Genomic DNA, 22782 nt, shown 5'->3' on the forward strand with positions numbered 1-22782 from the left:
TTTTAGACCATCCTTTGCAAGGCCAGCAGAGACAAGAAGTCTGACACCTAGTCAACGGCTGGAGAGGATGATACAGGAGTATCTCCAAATGAACATCGATGCCATGACTTTTCAAATGGAGCCTTGCTCATTTTGGGCTTCAAATCTTGAAAAATGGCCAGAGCTCTCCACTTACGCCTTGGAGATCTTGTCGTGTCCAGCTGCCAGCGTTGTCTCTGAACGTGTCTTCAGTGCTGCTGGGTGTGTGTTGACAGATAAGCGCACGCGTCTGTCCAGTGACAATGTGGACAGACTAACGTTCATCAAAATAAACAAGTCATGGAACCGCAAGGACATTACTACCCCTGTGTCATCGTGGGGAGAGTAAATGCTTGTGTATTTGGAATGTGCTTGATACAAATCTACCTGTGAAGTGTTCAACTGGGGCACAAGTGCTGCCACTAAAGGGGTGACTGTGTGGCCCAATTTTTGGAAAAAAGGGAGACTCCGCTTGGAGTAACCCTTGCTTGCAGTGTTTCCAAAAAAGATCCAAGATGAACTAGTCATGGTTCAGCAAAGACTTTGCTACCTACCCCAGTGTCATCCTGGAGACGGTTAAGGATGGCGTATTTTTGAATGTGCTTGATGCAAATCTACCTATGAAGTGTACAACTGGGGCACAAGTGCTGCCACTGAAGGAGTGTTTGTGTGGCCCAATTTTTTAAAAAAAGGGAGACTCTGCTTGGAGTAACCCTTGCTCTGTTTTTAAAAAGGAGCCAAGATCAACAAGTCATGGTTCAGCAAAGACTTTGCTACCTACCCCGGTGTCATCCTGGGGACGGTTAAGGATGGCGTATTTTTGAATGTGCTTGATGCAAATCTACCTGTGAAGTGTACAACTGGGGCACAAATGCTGCCACTGAAGGGGTGTCTGTGTGGCCCAATTTTTGGAAAAAAGGGAGACTCCGCTTGGAGTAACCCTTGCTGTGTTTTTAAAAAGGACCAAAGATAAACAGATCTGGGTTCAGCAAAGACTTTGCTACCTACCCCGGTGTCATCCTGGAGACGGTGAAGGATGGCAAATTTTTGAATGTGCTTGATGCAAATCTACCTGTGAAGTGTACAACTGGGGCACAAGTGCTGCGACTGAAGGGGTGTCTGTGTGGCCCAATTTTTGGAAAAAAGGGAGACTCCGCTTGGAGTAACCCTTGCTTGCAGTATTTCTAAAAATGATCCAAGATGAACAGATCTGGGATCAGCAAAGACTTTGCTACCTACCCCAGTGTCATCCTGGGGACGGTTAAGGATGGCGTATTTTTGAATGTGCTTGATGCAAATCTACCTGTGAAGTGTACAACTGGGGCACAAGTGCTGCCACTGAAGGGGTATCTGTGTGGCCCAATTTTTGGAAAAAAGAGAGACTCCGCTTGGAGTCACCCTTGCTTGCAGTATTTCTAAAAATGATCCAAGATGAACAGATCTGGGATCAGCAAAGACTTTGCTACCTACCCCAGTGTCATCCTGGGGACGGTTAAGGATGGCGTATTTTTGAATGTGCTTGATGCAAATCTACCTGTGAAGTGTACAACTGGGGCACAAGTGCTGCCACTGAAGGGGTATCTGTGTGGCCCAATTTTTGGAAAAAAGAGAGACTCCGCTTGGAGTCACCCTTGCTGTGTTTTTAAAAAGGAGCCAAGTTGAACAAGTCATGGTTCAGCAAAGACTTTGCTACCTACCCCGGTGTCATCCTGGGGACGGTTAAGGATGGCGTATTTTTGAATGTGTTTGATGCAAATCTACCTGTGAAGTGTACAACTGGGGCAGAAGTGCTGCTACTGAAGGGGTGTCTGTCTTTTTTTAAATATTACAATCTACGTTATTTGTGGCTAAATTAGCTGTTAGTTGGATATCAAGAAAGGGAATTGACAACGTGTCTGATTGGTAAGTAAAAAAGATGTTACAATGGTTGTTATTTAGATAGCATACAAAGTTCTCCATATCCTCCAATCTTCCATCCCAAACAATTATTACATCATCGATATATCTGAGAAAAAATATTGATGTTTGGTGGTTGTTTTCCATAAAAATGTACTCCTCCTCCCACCAAGACATGAAGATATTGTCAAGAGAAGGAAAAAATTTAGCGCCCATCGAGCAACCCTGTGTCTGAACAAAGAATTCATCCAAAAACGGAAAAAAAATATTTTTCAAGAGAAAAAACACAACCTCAATGATACAGGCCTGCAAGGTGGTGGAATAATTGCTATATTTCTGTAAATAGATGGTTAATGCCAAAATTGCCAGGTCATGAGGGATTTATGTATATAAGTTTTGTATATCACACGTTAACCATCGGTATGTGTTATTCCATGTTAAATTACCCATGATATTTAATGCTTGGTATCGTGTGTATAACTAGGGGACAGCTTTGCAAGTGGGGCTAATCTGGTATTCAGCCATTCTGAGAGGTACTCATTAAGGGACCCCACCCCAGAGATGATGGGTCTAGACGGGGGTGGAAAAATATTTTTATGAGTTTTTGGAAGAGCATGTAACAAAGGAACTCTAGGATAAGCTGAGTTGAAAAATTTAATTTGTTTCTGATTCAAAATATCTAATTCAAGGCCCCTATTCAAAAGGTCATATAATTCAGATCTAACAGGAATAGTGGGGTCCTGCTGTATCCTCTTATATATTGAGCTATTGAGCTATCCCTGAGCAAGTTTTTCACTTCCCCTATAGACCCACATCCAAAACTGTCACAGACCCCCCTTATCTGAATTTTTTACCACAATGTGGTCATTATCCATCAAAGATTTCAATGCCTCTTTCTGTGGACCTGTAAGATTGGGGTGTAGCTTATTTTCTGCCTTACTTAATTTCTTGAGATCTTCCTCAACTAAATGTTGGAAGTCCTCCATAATAGGGACCTTAGATTGTTCTGGGTAAAATTCTGGGTTAGGAACCCTAGTTGACAAATTCTTATCAGCCAAATAAGGTATCCTAGAATCAGGTTCAGAAAGATCTCTACGAAATTGTAAGAATATTTGCTCTTTGAATGAACTGAGCATAAATTCTTGTGTTTTTGGGACTATGTCAGTAGAAACTTCCGTCTCATTATCATCATTATCATACTGAAAACATGCCCTTTTAGCGTTAGTCGCTTTATGAAATTATTGACATCGATAATTGTATCAAACAAATTCATTCTCGTTGTGGGAACAAAGTTAAGTAAGTAAGTAGTTGTATTTGTTCCATAGAAAGGAGACTAGCGGATAAGTTGATCATCGTAAAGTCATTGTTGCAGGTTAATGATTCTTGTTCCTTGAGGATCTTCTGAACTCTCTTACTGCCGGTATGCTTTCTTCCAGAGCTTCTCTGGCATTTTTTGAACGATTGTAATTGTCTCCAGGTGGGGTTTTAGCAGAGCTGGTAGATGGTGTTCTTTCAGTGTCTGATAGATCTGTATTCAAGTCAGATGAGTCAAAATCAATGGAGGAAAAGCTCACTTTAATATCCTTTCTTTTAAGAATAGAAGGATTTTTTTGTTGTTGTTGCTGTATCCTTCTCCTGCGATACTGCTGCCAATTATATATGCGATTATTTTCATATTCCATTGTGTCTCTTTTATATCTATTTTCTTTCGTGGCAGTAATAGTATCCTCCAGTTTGTTCAGATTAAGGATGATTTTGTCCTTCATAGATTTTAAAACACTCATGTCACTGAATTTAGAAAGGTCCTCCTCTATTTTTTTAATATTTTCATCCAACTTATTTATTTTTTCAGCTTCTTTTACTACAATCAATGTGATTAATTTTACAGAACACTCAGAAAGAATATTATCCCACTTAGTAGTGAAATCTTGATCATAATCAGATGTCGTGTGTTTCTTAATTCTAAGACCTCTTGGGATCATATTAGCATTAAGGTAGGCTTGGAGTGTTTTTTAATCCCACCACTGTTACGAACCGGCGCCGTTATAGCCGCAAGCAGCCTGCTGCAGTTCCTGTTGCGCCCAGGCGCCGGCTGCCGTTCTTGGCCGTGCCTCGGGTCATCCAGTTGGGTGCTCCTTCCATCACGTCTAAGTGTGGAGAGGCGGCTAGTGCGCATGCGTGCGCTGATTTACCCCAGCCAGAGTCTAAGCCCGGTGTTTTGCCTAGTGAGCATGCTCAGCCTGATTGTGTCATTTCTGAGGCTAAGTCCTCAGTTCAGGCTACTGAGCATGCTCCCACAATGAATCCTAACAGCCTCTTTGCACAGGTACTTGGACTTCGTGCTGTGTCTAAGTTCTGGGATGTGCCTACTGAGCATGCTCAGGCAGATAGTCTGATTTCTGAGTCTGTTGTTCAGGCTATTGAGCATGCTCAGACACTTAGTGCATTAGAGGCTAGGTCCGGTAAGGATCACACTGAGCATGTCCGTGAGGTGGCAGGCCCTGATAGGGCAGAGGAAGTCAGGTGTCCTGATGACGTGGCCACTCCGGACTGGCTCGCAGATGCCCGCCCTTATGATCTGGCACCTCACCATTGGTCGTCAGACGATGACTGGTGAAGTGTTTGGGGCGTGGCTGCCATGAGGTCATCAATGATATGGCGGTTCTGGATAGGTCGCTGGTGACGTCACTGATGACATGGCACTCTGCTATTGGACCTTGGTGGTTCCACCCTGGGTTTGGGGCGGACCCAGATTATAAAAGGGGCTGGAGACAACATGGAGGTGCGCAGTCTTCATTTAGAGTTCATGGTGACATAAGCTTTGTTGGAAGCGGTAGGTAGGGCTAGGCGAACGGTGCCTGTCACGCCAAGATTCGTGGCTCGGCACATCAGGGTCAGGCGCCGTGCTTCCTTGCTGCCATTCCAGTTGTGCTATAGCAGTCCAGTGGCGTTAACTGGACTGCGGCTGCTGTGTCACCTGTCCGTTTGTGCCTCCTACGCACACGGACAGCATACCTGTTGCATCACCTGTCCGGTTGTGCCCTCTACGTGCACAGACAGCGTATTCCAGAAGCCCTGTGGAGTTAACAGGGTGCTCCTGGATTGGGTGTGTGAACCCTATTTCTCTCCTCGGCTTCCTAGTCAAATGCTACTGGTGTGACTACGTGGTCTTACGTGTCCTTCACACACGTGGCCAGTCGAATAGTGACCAGAAACGCTAATCGAAGGACCACTCGGCCTGACGTGTCTTACACACGTGGCCGACAGGGCACTGTCGCAGCGGTCTTCTCGATCAACGCTAACTGGTTACCATCCAGCCTGACATGTTCCCTACACACGTGGTCGGAGTAGCGCCCACTCCACCAAAACGCTAACTGGGTTGTTGTCCGGTTTGACATGTCTCTACACACGTGACCGGTTCCCAGGTCTCCTGGGTTATCTCTGAGTCATCAGCTCTATAGTCTCCGCCTAACCCACAGGGTGCCAGCAGCTCCATTGCCATCTGGAGCACGGTGGGCCCCGACTGGCAATTGGGATATATACCCCCTGGTCCTAATCTGCCGGTTCCCCCGTAACAACCACACCATGAGTCTGGCAGACATAAGCTTCTCCAGCTCCCACATAACAGCTTTAAGATCCGTTCCATCCTCCAAGGAAGTGTTTTTTGTACTAGAAAAAATGCTAGCAGCTTTGTTCAGTTAGGTTTGATTATTAAGTACAAAGAATTCGTCCATAGAAATATTAGTCGGAATCTCCATATTAAATATGAACAACTTAGTCAAAAATATAGATTCCATTTATGGCAAATTGAGCCGGGGAGCATGGAGTCTTGGTCTGTAACAAACTAACAATAGTAGTAACGAAAAAAGCTAGTTTACCCACCTGGAGTTCCAGAAAAAGTCGAACGGTGGAAGGAATTCAGCAGAGCCCACTGAAGTAACTTGAGAAAGCATAAGTCCAGCATCCAGATTAGGGCTAATATAAAATGAATTCTTTATAGTTCAATGTTAAAAAACATCATTCCATAAAATATAAAACCACCTCATGGCGTGTCTGTGGTAGATAGTACGCGTTTCGGAGAGTTACCTCGTAACTCTATGAAAGAAACCGTATGAATGAAAAGTCATTAAGAAAAGGAAAGGGGAGGAGTCAAGGAAATGACGGAATATCAAACAAACTCGACTGAACTATAGCGGTAAACAAGGTACTTTCACAAAACATTTGAAACTTCATTTCTCACATTTAACTCATGTGGCACCCTGCTGTTAAGCAAAATAATCCATTTTGCTTCGCGGCGGTGCAAGATTTTAATTAAATTACCGCCACATTTTGGTAACACTACTTTCTCTGCTGCATTTACCCTAAGAGATGTCAGGTTACCTGCATGTTCGTTTAGGAAATGCTTAGATGCGGCCGATAAACATCGGGTAGTGGTGTGCTTTATGTCATACACGTGTTCTGAAATGCGGTGCCGCAATGCACGGGAAGTACTCCCTACATATTGAACTTGACATATCATACAGGAGATGACGTAAACCACACCGACAGTACCGCAATTAATTAATGACTTGATAGGAAATTCTTGTTTGGTGACACAAGACGTTATCTTAGTGGTATTATGCATGAATTTACATAATCCACAGTTTTTCTGGGCGCATTTGTATGAGCCTAAAGTCGGCAACCAATTCAGTGGACTATGGCATTTATTATAATTGCGTGTGGTATGGTCGCTAGGGGAGATGCGGTTTGCAATAGTAGCATTTCTTTTAGAAACAAATTTTACTCCGTTAGCCAGAATGTTTTTTAAGATATTATCCACTTGCAAAATGGGCAAATTTTAGGCTCACAGTACAAGCTATAGTGTATAAGCTCCTTCAGCTACACTGCTTTCCCCACCCACCTGCTGTCCTGGAGCATGTAATTGGATGCAGTCAGCTGAAACGATGCCATTCAGGGTGGGGACGTGTCTGACTGTAATTAACGGTCCAGGAAATGAATGCGAGGCCTGAGAGCTGTGTACAGCTATGCTGGAACCTTGGTAAGTCCACCGCTTGCGCTCCCATTCCTCTATCCTTTCCACCACCATTTTTAATCTCTGGATTCTGAGCCCCATAGACTTATATGCGGGCACGTCTCAGTTTTTTGCGAGTACGCCTAACTCTACTCAATACCTCTCATGGTGGCCTATTCCACTTTCTGACTGCTTTCACTGTCTAATCTAATAGACTAATCTAATGTCTAATCTGAATCTCCTTCCTTTAAGTTCCATCCCATTGCCTCTACTTCCTTGTGCTAATGAGAATAGGGTAGGTCCCTCTGCACTGTGACTACCTTACAGATATTTGTAGAACGCTATTAAGTCACCTCTCAGCCTTATCTTTTGCAAGCTATACCTTCCTAGTTCTTTTAGCCGGTCTTTATAGGACATGGTTTGCAGACGTTGCTCTAATATATCAATGTCTTTCTGAAATTGAGTTGCCAGGAACTGTACACCATATTCCATTTGGGGGTCTGACCAGGGCAGAGTATAGGGGAAAAATTACATCTGTTGATCTAGATTCAATGCTTGTCTTGATACACCCAGAAATTTGTTTGCCTTTTTAGCTGCAGCCCCACAGTGTTGGCTCATGTTGAATCTGAGATCTACTACTATGCCCAAGTCCTTTTTCCCTGTACTATCACATAGTTCTATTACTCCCATACTATATATGCGTTGTACATTTCCTTTACCCAGATGTAGGACTTTGCATTTGTCCCTGTTAAACACCATTCTCTTTGCCTCTGCCCATTGCTCAAGTGTGTCTAGATCATTTTGAAAACACTCTTTTTCCTCTCTAGTGTTGGCTACTCCCCCTATCTTAGTATCATCTGCACATTTTTGTGCTCCCCATTAATTCTGTTGTCCCGATCATTTATAAAAAGATTAAACAGTACTGGCCCCAGGACAGAGCCTTACAGCACCTATTTTTACTTTCCTCCAATTGTATGTGTAGCCATTTGGTATTACTCGTTGAGCCAGATCATTAAGCCAGTTTTGAATCCATCTGATTTTTTTGTCTGTCCGTACTTTATCATTTTTTCAATGAGAATGTTAAGTGATACTTTATCGAATGTCTTACTGAAGTCAAGGTATACTATATCCACAGCATTCCCCTGGTCCAACCATTCAGTGACTTTGTTATAGAAGGAAATCAGGTTGATCATAAAGCTGTCCTGGCTCTGGTTGTTAATTAACGCCTTCACATTCAGGTACCTACTGTATGTCCTTGAAAATTTGTTCTAAAAATTTTCCTGCTATGGAGGCCAGGCTTACTGGCCTGTAATTCCCTGCATCCTCCTTGTTCCCCTTTTTGTATTTCGGAATCACATTTGCCCTTTTTCAATGTAGAGGGACCACTCCTGTTTCACATTACTTATTGAAGATTACGGCAAGCAGTACTATTATTTCCTCAGCTATCCCTTTCAGGATATTCATATTCATTACTTGCACGAATAGTACGGTATTCAATATATTTGTTACGCAATGAGAATTTTGGTCCTCTCATTAGGAGCTTTGAGTCCCCTGCCCCGCATGATTGACGCCTGATTTTCAACCACTTAACATGCTAGGATTGCTTGTCAATTATGGTAGTCCTATTGTCATCTTTGCTACTGGCATTAACCCCTTCACGACCATGGACAGATCTATCCGTCATGGATTGTGTGCCGTGGGCAGGGTGCGGCGATCGGCACACATATCAGCTGTTTTCAACAGCTGACATGTGTGCCTGCATGTTACGAGTGGAATCGCATTCTACCCGTAACAATAACCCCTTACATCTCGCTGCCAAAGTCTGGCAGCGAGATGTATATACGCGCGGTGAAGATTTTCACTTACCGCCGCCCCCACCGGAAGTCACGTGAGTGATCACGTGACTTCCGGTGGTTGCCATGCTAGCACAGGGTCATGTGATGACGCCTGCAGCTATGACGTTTCACTTTCGTTTTCACTCGGCGTGGAGGCCAGTGAAGGAGGAAGTGACCGTATCTGCTGTTTACAGCTGTATAGCTGTGATCAGCAGATAGATCAGAGCGATCGGATTGCTGATCGCTATAGCCCCCTAGGGGGACTAGTAAAATAAAAAAAGTAAAAGAAAAGTTTTAAAAAATTTAAAAGAAAACAAAAAAAACCTATAAGTTCAAATCACCCCCCTTTCACCCCATTGAAAATTAAAGGGTTAAAAAAAATAATATATACACATATTTGGTATCACCGCGTTCAGAAATGCCCGATCTATCAAAATATAAAATCAATTAATCTGATCAGTTAATGGCGTAGTAGCAAAAAAATTCCAAACGCCAATATTACGTTTTTTGTTCGCCACAAGTTTTACGCAAAATGATATAACAGTCGATCAAAACTTAGCATCTGCGCAAAAATGGTACAATTAGAAATGTCAGCTAGAGAAAAAACAAGCCATCACTGAGCCATAGATTCCAAAAAATGAGAACGCTATGGGTTTCGGAAAATGGCGCAAAACGAACTCCACTTTTATTGGACAAGCTTGTGAATTTTTTTAACCCCTTAGATACAACTAAACCTATACATGTTTGGTGTCTACAAACTCGCACTGACCTCAGGCATCATACCCACACATCAGTTTTACCATATAGTGAACACCGTGAATAAAACATCCCAAAAACTATTGTGCCATCACATTTTTTGTAGTTTTTCAGTACACAATATGGTAAAACTTATGATTTAATTTAAAAGTACAACTTGTCCCGCAAACAAGCCCTCATATGGCAAGATTGATGGAAAAATAAAAAAGTTACGGCTCTCGGAAGAAGGGGAGCAAAAAAAAAAAAACCGCAAAAACGGAAAGTGCTTTGGGGCTGAAGGGGTTAATGTAATTGGCTCTGCTGCATTGCTTCATCGGGTCTATATAATACCCACCCAGTAATGCCCTCTTAGGTGTAACTGATCCAGAGAGAAAATAGGGAGAGCTGCTTTTGGAGTAGGGACAGTGCATTACTGTGTTCCAATAACTGCTGCAAAATTAAACAAACTGCCCTTTACAGTGCTAAATCTCAATACTGCTGCTGTGTATAATGAACCAACAGACATAAGAAGTATTTTAAAACTGCCAAATAAATACCCCTTATTTCTCTTACACTAGCTCAATGAAGTATAACAAGAAAATGCATACAGAAAATATTTTTATTGATACAAAAAGTCATTAAAGCCATTAAGAGGGAATAATAATTACAAAGTGGTATGATAAAACCAAGTTCAGACAGACACAGGAGCGTGAAAGAAAACCCCCAGAGGTCTACAAATCACATCTCTATGCATAGTTTCCTAGGACCATGTAATTGTGTAATTGTCACATAGACAAAATAGACAGATAAATTCCCAGTTACAGTAACTAGGGATCTCTCTGTTGCTGTGTTAGTAAAATACTGCACAGCACAACCAGAGAGTCACCATACAATAGGAGAAAAAAAAGCACGTAGTGGCATACAGGTACACCAAGTATAAACCATGCAGGCTGCTTACCAGAATAGGACGTGTAAACAGGTGGGGGGACAAGTCCCAACACGTGTTTCGCGTGTTGCTTCGTCGGGGGACCGTAGACACTGAGGGGGAAGTGAGGGTATATATGTCTTCCAGAGTCCACATAATGCAGTTCACCTGATGCACTCAGGGTCCTCAGGTGTAATGCTGCAGACGGGGCGGGCTCTCCAGTGCTCCACAGGCTAGGGAGAACACTCCCAATGACGTCATTTACCCATGGAGCACTGAGTAGAGACCGTGCTGTCTTTGCATATGCAGACCATGAACCAGGAAGTGCGTGTCACTGTCACTGTCTCTGCCATGATCACACATAGGTCGTTTTATAGTGTCGGTCACATGTGCGATCTCGGCAGATCGCATCTGCGATCTGGCGTGTCACATCGCTAATGAGATCGCTAGCGATGTCGCAACGTGTAAAGCACCACAGTATATCCATCACATTTTTGTAAATATTTTATTATAGCTCTATAGAGCAACACTGGAGATGTGACACTTTAATACAATGTAAAGTTCTCAGTCTACAGCTTTAATAACAGTGCCCTGTAAAGAACTCAACACACAGCCATTAATGTCTAAACGTCTGGCAACAAAAGTGAGTACACCCCTCTGTGAAAATAGCGCAAATGGCTATTTTCTTTCCCTGGTGTTATGTCACTTAACACCTCACTACAAGATCTCAGATATGATATGAAAGTAGATGTGTTAAATTTGGTGTTATTACTCATACACTCTTATAATGGTCACTAGAAGTTCAACATAGCACCTCATGGTAAAGAATTCTCTAAGGATCTGAAAAAGAAAATTGTTGCTCTGCATAAGGATGACCCAGGCTGTAAAAATATTGTCAACACCCTGAAACTGAGATGCAGCACGGTGGCTAAGACCATAAAGTGATTTAACAAGACAAGTTCCATCCAGAACAGGCCTCACCATTGTTGTCCAAAGAAGTTGAATACATGTGCTCAGCGTTTTATCCAGAAGTTATCTTTTCAAAATAGACATATGAGTGCTGCCAGCATTGTTGCAGAGATTAAAGGACTGGAGGTCAACCTGCCAGTGCTCATACCATATGCTCAACACTGCATCAAATTGAGGTGCATGGCTTTCATCCCAGAAGGAAGCATATTCGAAAGATAATGCACAAGAAAGCGCACAGTTTGCTAAAGAAAAGCAGACTAAGGACATAAATTACTGAAATCATCTACAGTGTTCTGTTGAGACCAAAATAAACTTTTTTTTAGTTCAGATAGTGTCAAGTGTGTGTTGCAGCGAACAGGTTAGGAGTACACAGATGAGTTTTTCTTTTCTACAGTCAAGCATGGTGGTGGGACTGTCATTGTTTGGGGCTGCATGAGTGCTGTTATCTGTAAGGATCTACAGCTCATTGAGAGAACCATGAATACCAACAAGTATTGTGACACATGGAAGGAGAGCATGAGCAGTATTAAAACATAACAACCCCAAACACCTCCAAGATGACCATTGCCTTGCTAAAGAAACTGAGAGTAAATGTGTTTATCTAGCCAAGTATGTCTTCATACCTTAACCCTATTGAGCATTTGGGGGGCACACTTATTTGGAGGATGGAAGTAAGCAAGGTGAAAGAGGACTCCAATAACTCTGTTGAACTCAATGCCTGAGATAGTTAAGGCAGTGCTTAAAAATAAAAGTGGCCACATAAAATATGGACACTTTGAGTTAATTAATTGTATTTTAGGGGTATACTCACTTTTGTTGCTAGTGGTTTTAGACATTAATAGCTATGTGTTGAGTTATTTAGAAGGTACACCAAATATACACTGTTATACAACCTGTACAATGACTACTTTATATTTTATTAAAGTGTCATATTTTTAGTGTTGTCGCATAAAAAACTATAAAAAAGTATTTACAAAAATATGAGGTTTTGGGATATACTGTATTTCTCTGTATCAGCAATGGGGTTCTCCTGGGTATCCTGACATAGCATTTAATTTCATTTAAATGTCAACTAAGAGTTTGCGCTGACATTGATGCACCCTGAGCCTATAGGACAGGTTGAATTTCTTTGGAACGTGATTGGGGCTGCTTTTCCACCATCCAGACTATCATGCATTGCAACTTTCATCAATTCTTTATTATCCACATTCAAGGAGATTTGCTACAGTGCTATGGGTTGTAAACTTTGTGATTATGTTGTGCAGCATGGACAAAGGAATATCAAGATCTCTGAAGACGGACTTGTAGCATTGAGATAGTTGATATTTGTCAAAAATGTTGATTCTTAAGTCCTTAGTCAGTTCTCTTCTCCTAATTCTTTTCTCCATGCATAGTTTGTTCACACACAGACACACAATAAAAAGATTGAGTCAACTTCTCCACTTTTTATCTGGTTTCATGTGTGATTTTCATATTGCCCACAGCTATTACTTGCCACAGGTGAATTTGAATAAGCATCACATGCTTGAAACAAAAATGTTTACGTAAAATTTTGGAAAAGTGGCAACAATTTTGTCTGGCCTATTTTGAGGATTTTGTTTAAAATTATTCCCAATTTGCTATTTTTTTGTGTTATTTTGTTACAATACACTCAAAGAAATTAAACACATCTATGACAAAACATGTGTAATTGCAATATTTTTCTAGGATAAGTATTACATTTTCTGAAACAATTTCAAGGGGGCTAATTGTCACTATAGGTATGAGGAAGTACCAAGCAAATGGCAAAAGTGAAGGGAATCTCTGTGTCTACGGAAGGGGAAGATAGTGACCCCTGATCAAGCCTACTGCTTGGCTTTGGGTTCCCTCTCCACACTATATAGGTTCCACACCTATGCATTGAGCTGGATTGCTGGCCCTTGGCTGACCCTGATCTGGGCCCTAGGTAGGGAGCAGATGGGATGAGCTCTTTGTCAACCTCATGAGGCTCTAAAGGACATACAGGGATAACAAGAAAAGGAAAACAAAAACAACTTATCTCAATTTGACTCAAGGAGAGGAACTGCAATAACCACCAACATTCTCCAGATGTATATGAGTCGACCATCAGGGTTTTCGGTAGGGATACTCTGGCGCCGGGACTACGGATACTTTACTCTCAATGGCATTATCACAGGTGGTCGGTCCCGGCTTCGTGCCCTGGGCGCTCACTCTGCGGCTGTGGAATGGGGTTCAGGGATGATTTTGGGGATACACGTGACGCCACCTGTGGTGTCTGGTAAGCGGGATTTACCAGCGCTGCCCGCGGCCGACCTCTGAGGTGATGGTGACAGCAGCTTAAGATCTCTCAGCTCCCCACAGGTGGAGATTTCTTACCTCAGGGTGGCGGGTCGCTAACCAGGAGGGAAGCGACCGAGCGGTGATGGCTGCCTTCTTCTCTGAAGGGTCCTGTAGAACAGCGGAGAGATGACACACCGAGTCCACATCAGCTTAAACAAGTCCTTTTTTACTAGCATCTGGTTTATTTTGCACAGTTCACAGCAGCAACAGTTCGGTTATCAGAAGGCCAATGGGCACAAGTTTCATCGGAGATTTGATGACAGAGTCTCTCTCTGAGTTAACCTTTCTTTGTTTCTTTCTCGGTCTCTGCTCTGAGGGCTCTGTGACTCCCTCTTTAACCCACTCGTTAGTCTCGTCACTGGTTTTCCCAGGGGTCCGATGCTGCACGATTTCTTTATATATCCCGCAACAGCATCATCATCTCGGCTTGGGGTTAGTAGTCAGACTCTTGATGGGTACCGGGACTCCTCTTATTTAGGAACCCAGGTTAACGGTCAATGGTTTTGGGGATAAACCTGACAAACCTCTTCGGTCCCGTTATACCGGTGTCGACCTGAACTCTTCAGCTGGCTCTCGCCAGACCTAAAGCGTCCCCTTTCCATCTGGGTTACCCCTTTTCCAGTGTCTTTCTTTTCTTTTGGGGTACCCTCGCTCAGGACGGCAGGCCTATGTTATTTCTAGCCCTTCTTTCAGTCATCAATTTACTCTCATCTCTTCTTGTCACTCCAAGACTGACTGCTAACTGACTAACTGTCACCCAGTCATCCTGGCAACCACGTCGCGTCTCACGCTCAGCTAGGCTCCACCCCCCTATGGACCTACTATATAAACAGTCCCAGGAATATGAAGGTAGGGGCTGCTGAGTCAATGTTACTCAATCTAATATAAGACTCTGCATTTCTTCTCTCTTTCACCTCTGACCAAAGAGCAGTGCATCTTGCTGTTACGGTGCTGTATTCCCCTGTAGTGCCTAACCACAGTGGCGCCACATATACAAGCCAGCTGCTTGCCCAAAAGACTTGTAAAAGGAAAATGAACTATCATCAGCACCGAGTAATAGAAAGCGAAGGTATATAAAGACACAGGGAAGTACTGATGAAAAGCAGCTGAGAAACTCTGCAAGGTCCTAAAGGGAGAGGGATGAAAACTAAGCAATGACAAGGGTGATGGCTCCAAGGATGCCAATGCTTCTAGAGCGGAGACCTATTGAATACATTGTGGATTTTAAAAGCCTGCGGTAACTCCAGACAAAATGCAACTGGGTTAATGATGGTGATTACCTTATAGGAAGCAATAAACCTAGGTCTCAGCTTCCAGGAAGGAACCTACAACTTGACATTCCTGGTAGACAGCTACCCATAGTCATTCACACTTAGGCGGGCTTTGCACGTTGCAACATCGGTAACAATGTGTTACCGATGCTGCAGCGATAGTCCCGCTCCCATCGCACGTTCGATATCTAGTGAAAGCTGCCGTAGCGATTATTATCGCTACGGCAGTTTCACACGCACATACCTGCCGTGCGACTTCCCTCTGGCCGGCGACCCGCCTCCTTCCTTAGGGGGCGGGTCGTGCGGCGTCACAGTGATGTCACACGGAAGCGGGCAATTGAAGCGGAGGGGCGGAGATGAGCAGGATGTAAACATCCCGCCCACCTACGTCCTTCTCATTGCAGCCGGCGGCAGGTAAGTTGAAGTTCCTCGCTCCTGCGGCTTCATACACAGCGATGTGTGCTGCCGCAGGAGCGAGGAACAACATCGCACCTGTCGCTGCAGCGGCATTATGGAAATGTCGGAGGCTGCAGCGATGATACGATAACGACGCTTTTGCGCTCGTTCATCGTATCATCTAGGATTTACACACTACGACATCGCAAGTGACGCCGGATGTGCGTCACTTTCGATTTGACCCCACCGACATCGCACCTGCGATTTCGTAGTGTGCAAAGCCGCCCTTAGGTCTGAACCTGACAAGCTTTTTTCTCAACTGTGATATTGTTGGTTATGTATGTACCATTTTGTGAGTCCATGGTTTGGTTGTGGTCGTGTGTCTATTTGATATATTGTTTGTCCTGTTAAGTCAGGTTATCTCCCCTTGCAGTGCTTCTGTCCCTAGGTCTGGGGGAGGGGGCCTAAAATCCATCCAAACTCTCTGTTTACCTGGGCGATTATTCATTCTGGGTGATAGTTACAAGAGAGAAGATGCAAGATTGATCCTCTGAGGGAAAAGCTAACACCCCAGAGAGACTGTGTGAAACCCTGATTTCCCTGAAAAAGACTGCTGGAGGAGTGTGACTGATCCCCGAGACATTTATGCTATTGCTGGACTATATTCATCTTTCTGGACTATTTTTACCCTCTGTATGTTGTATTATTTGATGGATATTTATGATCGGATGCAAATTCTTTGGATTGCTCATCTGTCCCTCACTCTGTTGATTGTGTGATATGGGAGAAGGATCCCGTCACAACTGGTGGCAGCAGTGCGATCAAAAGAGCACAACCTAATGGAGAACTACCAACCAAGTGAGTATAGAAACTGGACAGCATCCAGTCTACAGGAGAGAGACAGAGATCTGGGCCTGAGCTACCAGAGACTGACTAAAGAGGCCTTAATTGACTTACTGGTGGGTGTGAGCCAGTCCAGCTCCTCCCAGATGTCTGACAGACAAGCACTTGAGATGAGGATCCCTGTCCCAAAAAGCCAGTGGTTGGTGTGGTTCGAAGAAGAGATGACAGCTCTGGACCTCGCTGTTTCTCAGTAGTATAAGGAGGAGGCTGCTCGCTGAGCACAGCGGAGACAAGAAGCAATGAAGTCCAGCAGAGGGAGTAATGTGAGTTGGAGTGTTAACCCAGCAATCCGGGAGCTTGCATGGATTACCCGGGAGGACTTCAAACCATTTGATGAGGCTTCCAGAGATGTGGAGGGTTCTTCAAGGACTTTGAGCAGCAGTGTGCCATGATGGAGGTACCCCACTCTGGCTGGATGCGTTTGTTAGTGCGACTCCTAAACGGAAGCCTGAAAGAGGCTTATCACACCATTGACTAATAGCCGAACTGAGATTACAACATTGTAAAGTGGACTAATCTGGATTACCATGCCATCACTCCAGACTCACATAGAGCACAGTTCCGAAACCTCCCATGCACCACGGGGGGATCGTGTATGCCCATAAGATTTCCCGAAACCTCTCTACCACTAAAGTCTAAAATTGTGGATGAAAACTATATGCACCAAAGAATGGTTACTTGCCAGTAGTTTCTTGGTGATCATTATTTAAAGCAAATTAGGACAATGATAAATAAGATGCCCAATCCTCCTGGTTCTCGGAGACAAAGCACCTGAGGTAAGTTTCCAAATTTTGATTTGTGCGCTGGGTCTAACAATTCGACTGATGATGGAAGGCAGAAGAAAAAGACAACTGTACCCCAAGTCAAGCACAAAATACTTTCCAAAACTTGGAAACAAACTGAGTTTCCCGATCTGGGACCACACGAAGGATACCGTGAAGCTTCATAATCTCATTGACAAACACCTGAGCTAGAGTCTCGGCATTCGGAACTGCCAGTAACACAATGAAATGTATCATCTTACTGAAACTATCCACCCCCACTAAGACCGCCGTTTCATCCACCATGCTGACTCCTGCACCACTGTTCACAAACACAGCTGACAAGCTGAGGAAGTCCGCAAAGTCCTAAAAGAAAAGGGATGAAAACTAAGCAGAAATTATAGAGGGTAAGGGAGCAGTTTTTTGCAGCCATACGCTGTGACCTTTTATAGCCGAACACCACAGGACTGTCTGTCACCCGTGACACACAAGTGACACCAACACTCTATATAAAATTGGAATTCCGCTCTTTGGCAGCAGTTGAAGTAGGCACAGGCAGCAATATTCTTAGTCAAATAGGAAGATTTATTTAACTTTATAAATCTTTACAGGTAAATAAATGGCTATTTCACTGGCAAAATGGAATCGAAAGGCTAGACTAACCTATGTTGTGTGGACAGAGGAGAAGTGGTCCACAGTTCATTTTAGTGAAAAAAGCAAGTTTAATTTATTTGGGTCTGATGGGAAACCTTATGTTCGTCGACAAACATGTCTTGTGATTTAATTAGTAGTAGTAGCCAAACCTGTTTCTAGAATCTTCTGGCACTACTGGTAGTTCTTGTGGAACTACATATTCCAGCCAACAAGTGAGGGTCACTGACTTTGTGGGGGTCAAGTGAAGTGCGGGGTTGCAGGTAAGTGCATAGTTTAAGCACAATATCAAAGTTTGACAAAAGAACATAATTTGAAGTTATCCTTACGTGTTCCATTGTTTTTTTCTTTGGTTTTCTACTTTTATCTGTACTGTTTATCCCCATTTAATAGGTGCTCCATGGACAATGGTAACAGGTGTGTATCTTGTGAGATTATGCATGCCTTGAGCAGCCGTTCGAGGGTGAATATGTCTGCACTTGATGCAAGCATGTTACATATTTGGAAGCCCAGGTAACTGATTTAAGTATGCAGCTTGCAACACTCAGGAGCATTGCAAACCTGGAGAGGCTGGGGCCAGTGCTATGGAGGAGGGTGGAAGTGGTGAAGGTCAGGACCCAGAGGTAGGTACCTGATAGCAGTTAGAAGAAGAGGTAGGGGGAAAAGTGTCAGGGAGCCTAGTCCTGAACTTGCACAACCTAGTAAATATGCCTGTTTGGCTATTAGGAATGCAGGTCCAGGACTAGGATCCCTATAGCAGGACGTTGCTCCTATCAACCAGGAAAACGACTGCTGTAGGAAGGAGGGAAATAGGAGTGCAGGAAAGGCTAGACAGATTTTGGTGGTAGGGGACTCTATAATTAGGCGGACAGACAGAGTCATCTGTCGCTGAGACCGTAAATGCCGAACAGTGTGTTGTCTGCCGGGTGCTCAGGTTCGGCATATTGCGGATCGGATAGACAGATTGCATGATGGGACTGGGGAAAACCCAGCGGTCATGGTGCACATTGGTACTAATGACAAAGATAGAAGTAGGTGGAAGGTCCTTAAAAATGATTACATTTAACTAAGAGAGAAGCTGAAATCCAGGACCTCCAAGGTGGTGTTTTCAGAAATACTACCAGTGCCACGAGCGTCACTATAAAGAACCACGGTCTGATAGAGCGCTAAGGAGGCCACAGAATTAGATTAATTTTTTTAGGATTTGTTGTTTTCTATCAGCCACCGGGTGGCTGATAGAAAACAATAAATCCTAAAAAAATTAATTCAGACACTCATGGTCGACCACTAGGGGTTTATGGGGTGCGAGACACAGCCCCGAGTTCCTCTCACCATCAAAGTAAGTACTTACAGGAGGTTATGCTGGATGGATAGAGAGTCCTTTGATTTTGTTACTCCGGGGAATTTCTCACAATAGCTGATCCCCGAGTTGGTTCGGCCAGAGGCGATACTTCATGGACCAGGGACTGTTATTGAATTGGCTGAAGGACAAAGGGGGAATATCCCAAAGTCGACTGTAGATCTGAACTTTGGCTTTGGAATCACGCAATGTGTGGTTGGGGTGATGAGCGGCCTGCCTGCAGATATTCTCCTAGAAAATGATGTGGTAGATATACAATGACGTATTTGTGGATGCAGGAAACACAGTTTGAGTGAAGGAGGAAACAAAGGGAAGCTTGACCCTACAACCCTACCAAAGTACAAGGGACTATCCACAGCTGAGGAACATGGACTTAAGTGAGGTGGCCAGAGGTCTGTGTAGACCTCATGGCGTACTCACTTATTAAGAAGGAGGGAGAGGTTGTGATGGTGTGATATTGTGGGTTATGTACTATTTTGTGTTGGTTCATGTTTTGAGCGTGGTGGTGTGTCTATTCTATATATTGTTTGTCCTGTTAAGTCAGGTTATATCCCCTTGCAGTGCTTCTGTCCCTAGGTCTGGGGGAGGGGGCCTGGAATCCACCAAAACTCTCTGTTTACCTGGTGGATTATTCCTTCTGGGTGAGACTTAAGGCCCCGTCACACTAAGCAACATCGCTAGCAACATCGCTGCTGATGGACAACTTTTGTGACGTAGCAGCGATGTTGCTAGTGATGTCACTGTGTGTGACATCCAGCAACAACCTGGCCCCTGCTGTGAGGTCGTTGGTTGTTGCTGAATGTCCTGGACCATTTTTTAGTTGTTGCTCTCCCGCTGTGCAGCACAGATCGCTGTGTGTGACAGCGAGACAGCAACAACTAAATGTGCAGGCAGCAGGAGCCGGCTTCTGCGGACACTGGTAACCACGGTAAACATCTGGTAACCAAGAAGCCCTGTCCTTGGTTACCCGATATTTACCTTCGTTACCAGCCTCCGCCGCTCTCACGCTGCCAGTGCCGGCTCCTGCTCCTTGCACGTGTAGCAGAGTACACATCGGGTAATTAACCCGATGTGTACTGTAGCTAGGAGAGCAGGGAGCCAGCGCTAAGCAGTGTGCGCGGCTCCTGCTCTGTGCACATGTAGCTGCAGCACACATCGGGTAATTAACCCGATGTGTGCTGTAACTAGGAGAGCAGGGAGCCAGCGCTAAGCGGTGTGCGCTGCTCCCTGCTCTGTGCACGTGTAACTGCGTGCGCTGGTAACCAAGGTAAATATTGGGTTGGTTACCCGATATTTACCTTAGTTACCAAGTGCAGCATCGCTTCAGTGCCTCGCTGCTGGCTGGGGGCTGGTCACTGGTTGCTGGTGACAGCTCACCAGCAACCCGTGTAGCGATGCTCCAGCGATCCCTGCCAGGTCAGGTTGCTGGTGGGATCGCTGGAGCATCTGACTGTGTGACCTCTCACCAGCAACCTCCTAGCAACTTACCAGCGATCCCTATCAGGTTGTATCGTTGTTGGGATCGCTGGTAAGTTGTTTAGTGTGACGGTACCTTTACAAGAGAGAAGAAGCAAGATTGATCCCCTGAGGGAAAAGCTAAAACCCCAGAGAGACTGTGAGAAACCTAGATTTCCCTGAAAATTGAATGCTGGAGGAGTGTGACTGATCTCTGGGATATTTATGCCATTACTGGACTATATTCGTGTTTATCTACTATTTTTACCCTCTGTATGGTGGATTATTTGATGAACATTTTGAATTGCATGCAATAAATATTCTTTGTATTGCTCATCCATCTCTCACTCTGTTAATTGTGTGATATGGGAGAAGGACCCCGTCACATCAACTGTACGTTTGTATCTGTCTCCCATCAGCTTCAAGTTACACTGAATCCTTTGCCATGCAGAGGAGAGTGATGAGGCAAAACTTTCCTCCTCAGGAACTCCCGAAACCTCTCTACCACTAAAGTCTAATATTGTGGATGAAAACTATATGCACCAAAGAATGGTTACTTGCCAGTAGTTTCTTGGTGATCATCATTTAAAGCAAATTAGGACAATGATAAATAAGATGCCCAATCCTCCTGGTTCTCGGAGACAAAGCACCTGAGGTAAGTTTCCAAATTTTGATTTGTGCGCTGGGTCTAACAATTCGACTGATGATGGAAGGCAGAAGAAAAAAACAACTGTACCCCAAGTCAAGCACAAAATACTTTCTAAAACTTGGAAACAAACTGAGTTTCCCGATCTGGGACCACACCAGAAGGATACCGTGAAGCTTCATAATCTCATTGACAAACACCTGAGCTAGAGTCTCGGCATTCGGAACTGCCAGTAATGCGATGAAATGTATCATCTTACTGAAACTATCCACCCCCACTAAGACCGCCATTTCATCCACCATGCTGACTCCTGCACCACTGTTCACAAACACAGCTGACAAGCTGAGGAAGTCCGCAAAGTCCTAAAAGAAAAGGGATGAAAACTAAGCAGAAATAATAGAGGGTAAGGGAGCAGTTTTTTGCAGCCATACGCTGTGACCTTCTATAGCCGAACACCACAGGACTGTCTGTCACCCGTGACACACAAGTGACACCAACACTCTATATAAAATAGGAATTCCGCTCTTTGGCAGCAGTGTAAGTAGGCACAGGCAGCAATATTCTTAGTCAAATAGGAAGATTTATTTAACTTCATAAATCTTTACAGGTAAATAAATGGCTATTTCACTGGCAAAATGGAATCAAAAGGCTAGACTAACCTATGTTGTATGGACAGAGGAGAAGTGGTCCACAGTTCATTTTAGTGAAAAAAGCAAGTTTAATTTATTTGGGTCTGATGGGAAACCTTATGTTCGTCGACAAACATGTCTTGTGATTTAATTAGTAGTAGTAGCCAAACCTGTTTCTAGAATCTTCTGGCACTACTGGTAGTTCTTGTGGAACTACATATTCCAGCCAACAAGTGAGGGTCACTGACTTTGTGGGGGTCAAGTGAAGTGCGGGGTTGCAGGTAAGGGTATAGTTTAAGCACAATATCAAAGTTTGACAAAAGAACATAATTTGAAGTTATCCTTACGTGTTCCATTGTTTTTTTCTTTGGTTTTCTACTTTTATCTGTACTGTTTATCCCCATTTAATAGGTTCACCATGGACAATGCTACCAGGTGTGTATCTTGTGAGATTATGCATGCCTTGAGCAGACGTTCGAGGGTGAATATGTCTGCACTCGATGCATGCATGTTACATATTTGGAAGCCCAGGTAACTGATTTAAGTATGCAGCTTGCAACACTCAGGAGCATTGCAAACCTGGAGAGGCTGGGGCCAGTGCTATGGAGGAGGGTGGAAGTGGTGAAGGTCAGGACCCAGAGGTAGGTACCTGGATAGCAGTTAGAAGAAGAGGTAGGGGGAAAAGTGTCAGGGAGCCTAGTCCTGAACTTGCACAACCTAGTAAATATGCCTGTTTGGCTATTAGGAATGCAGGTCCAGGACTAGGATCCCTATAGCAGGACGTTGCTCCTATCAACCAGGAAAACGACTGCTGTAGGAAGGAGGGAAATAGGAGTGCAGGAAAGGCTAGACAGATTTTGGTGGTAGGGGACTCTATAATTAGGCGGACAGACAGGGTCATCTGTCGCTGATACCGTAAATGCCGAACAGTGTGTTGTCTGCCGCGTGCTCGGGTTCGGCATATTGCGGATCGGATAGACA

Source organism: Anomaloglossus baeobatrachus, chromosome 4, assembly GCF_048569485.1.
Source record: "Anomaloglossus baeobatrachus isolate aAnoBae1 chromosome 4, aAnoBae1.hap1, whole genome shotgun sequence".
Classification (NCBI taxonomy): domain Eukaryota; kingdom Metazoa; phylum Chordata; class Amphibia; order Anura; family Aromobatidae; genus Anomaloglossus; species Anomaloglossus baeobatrachus.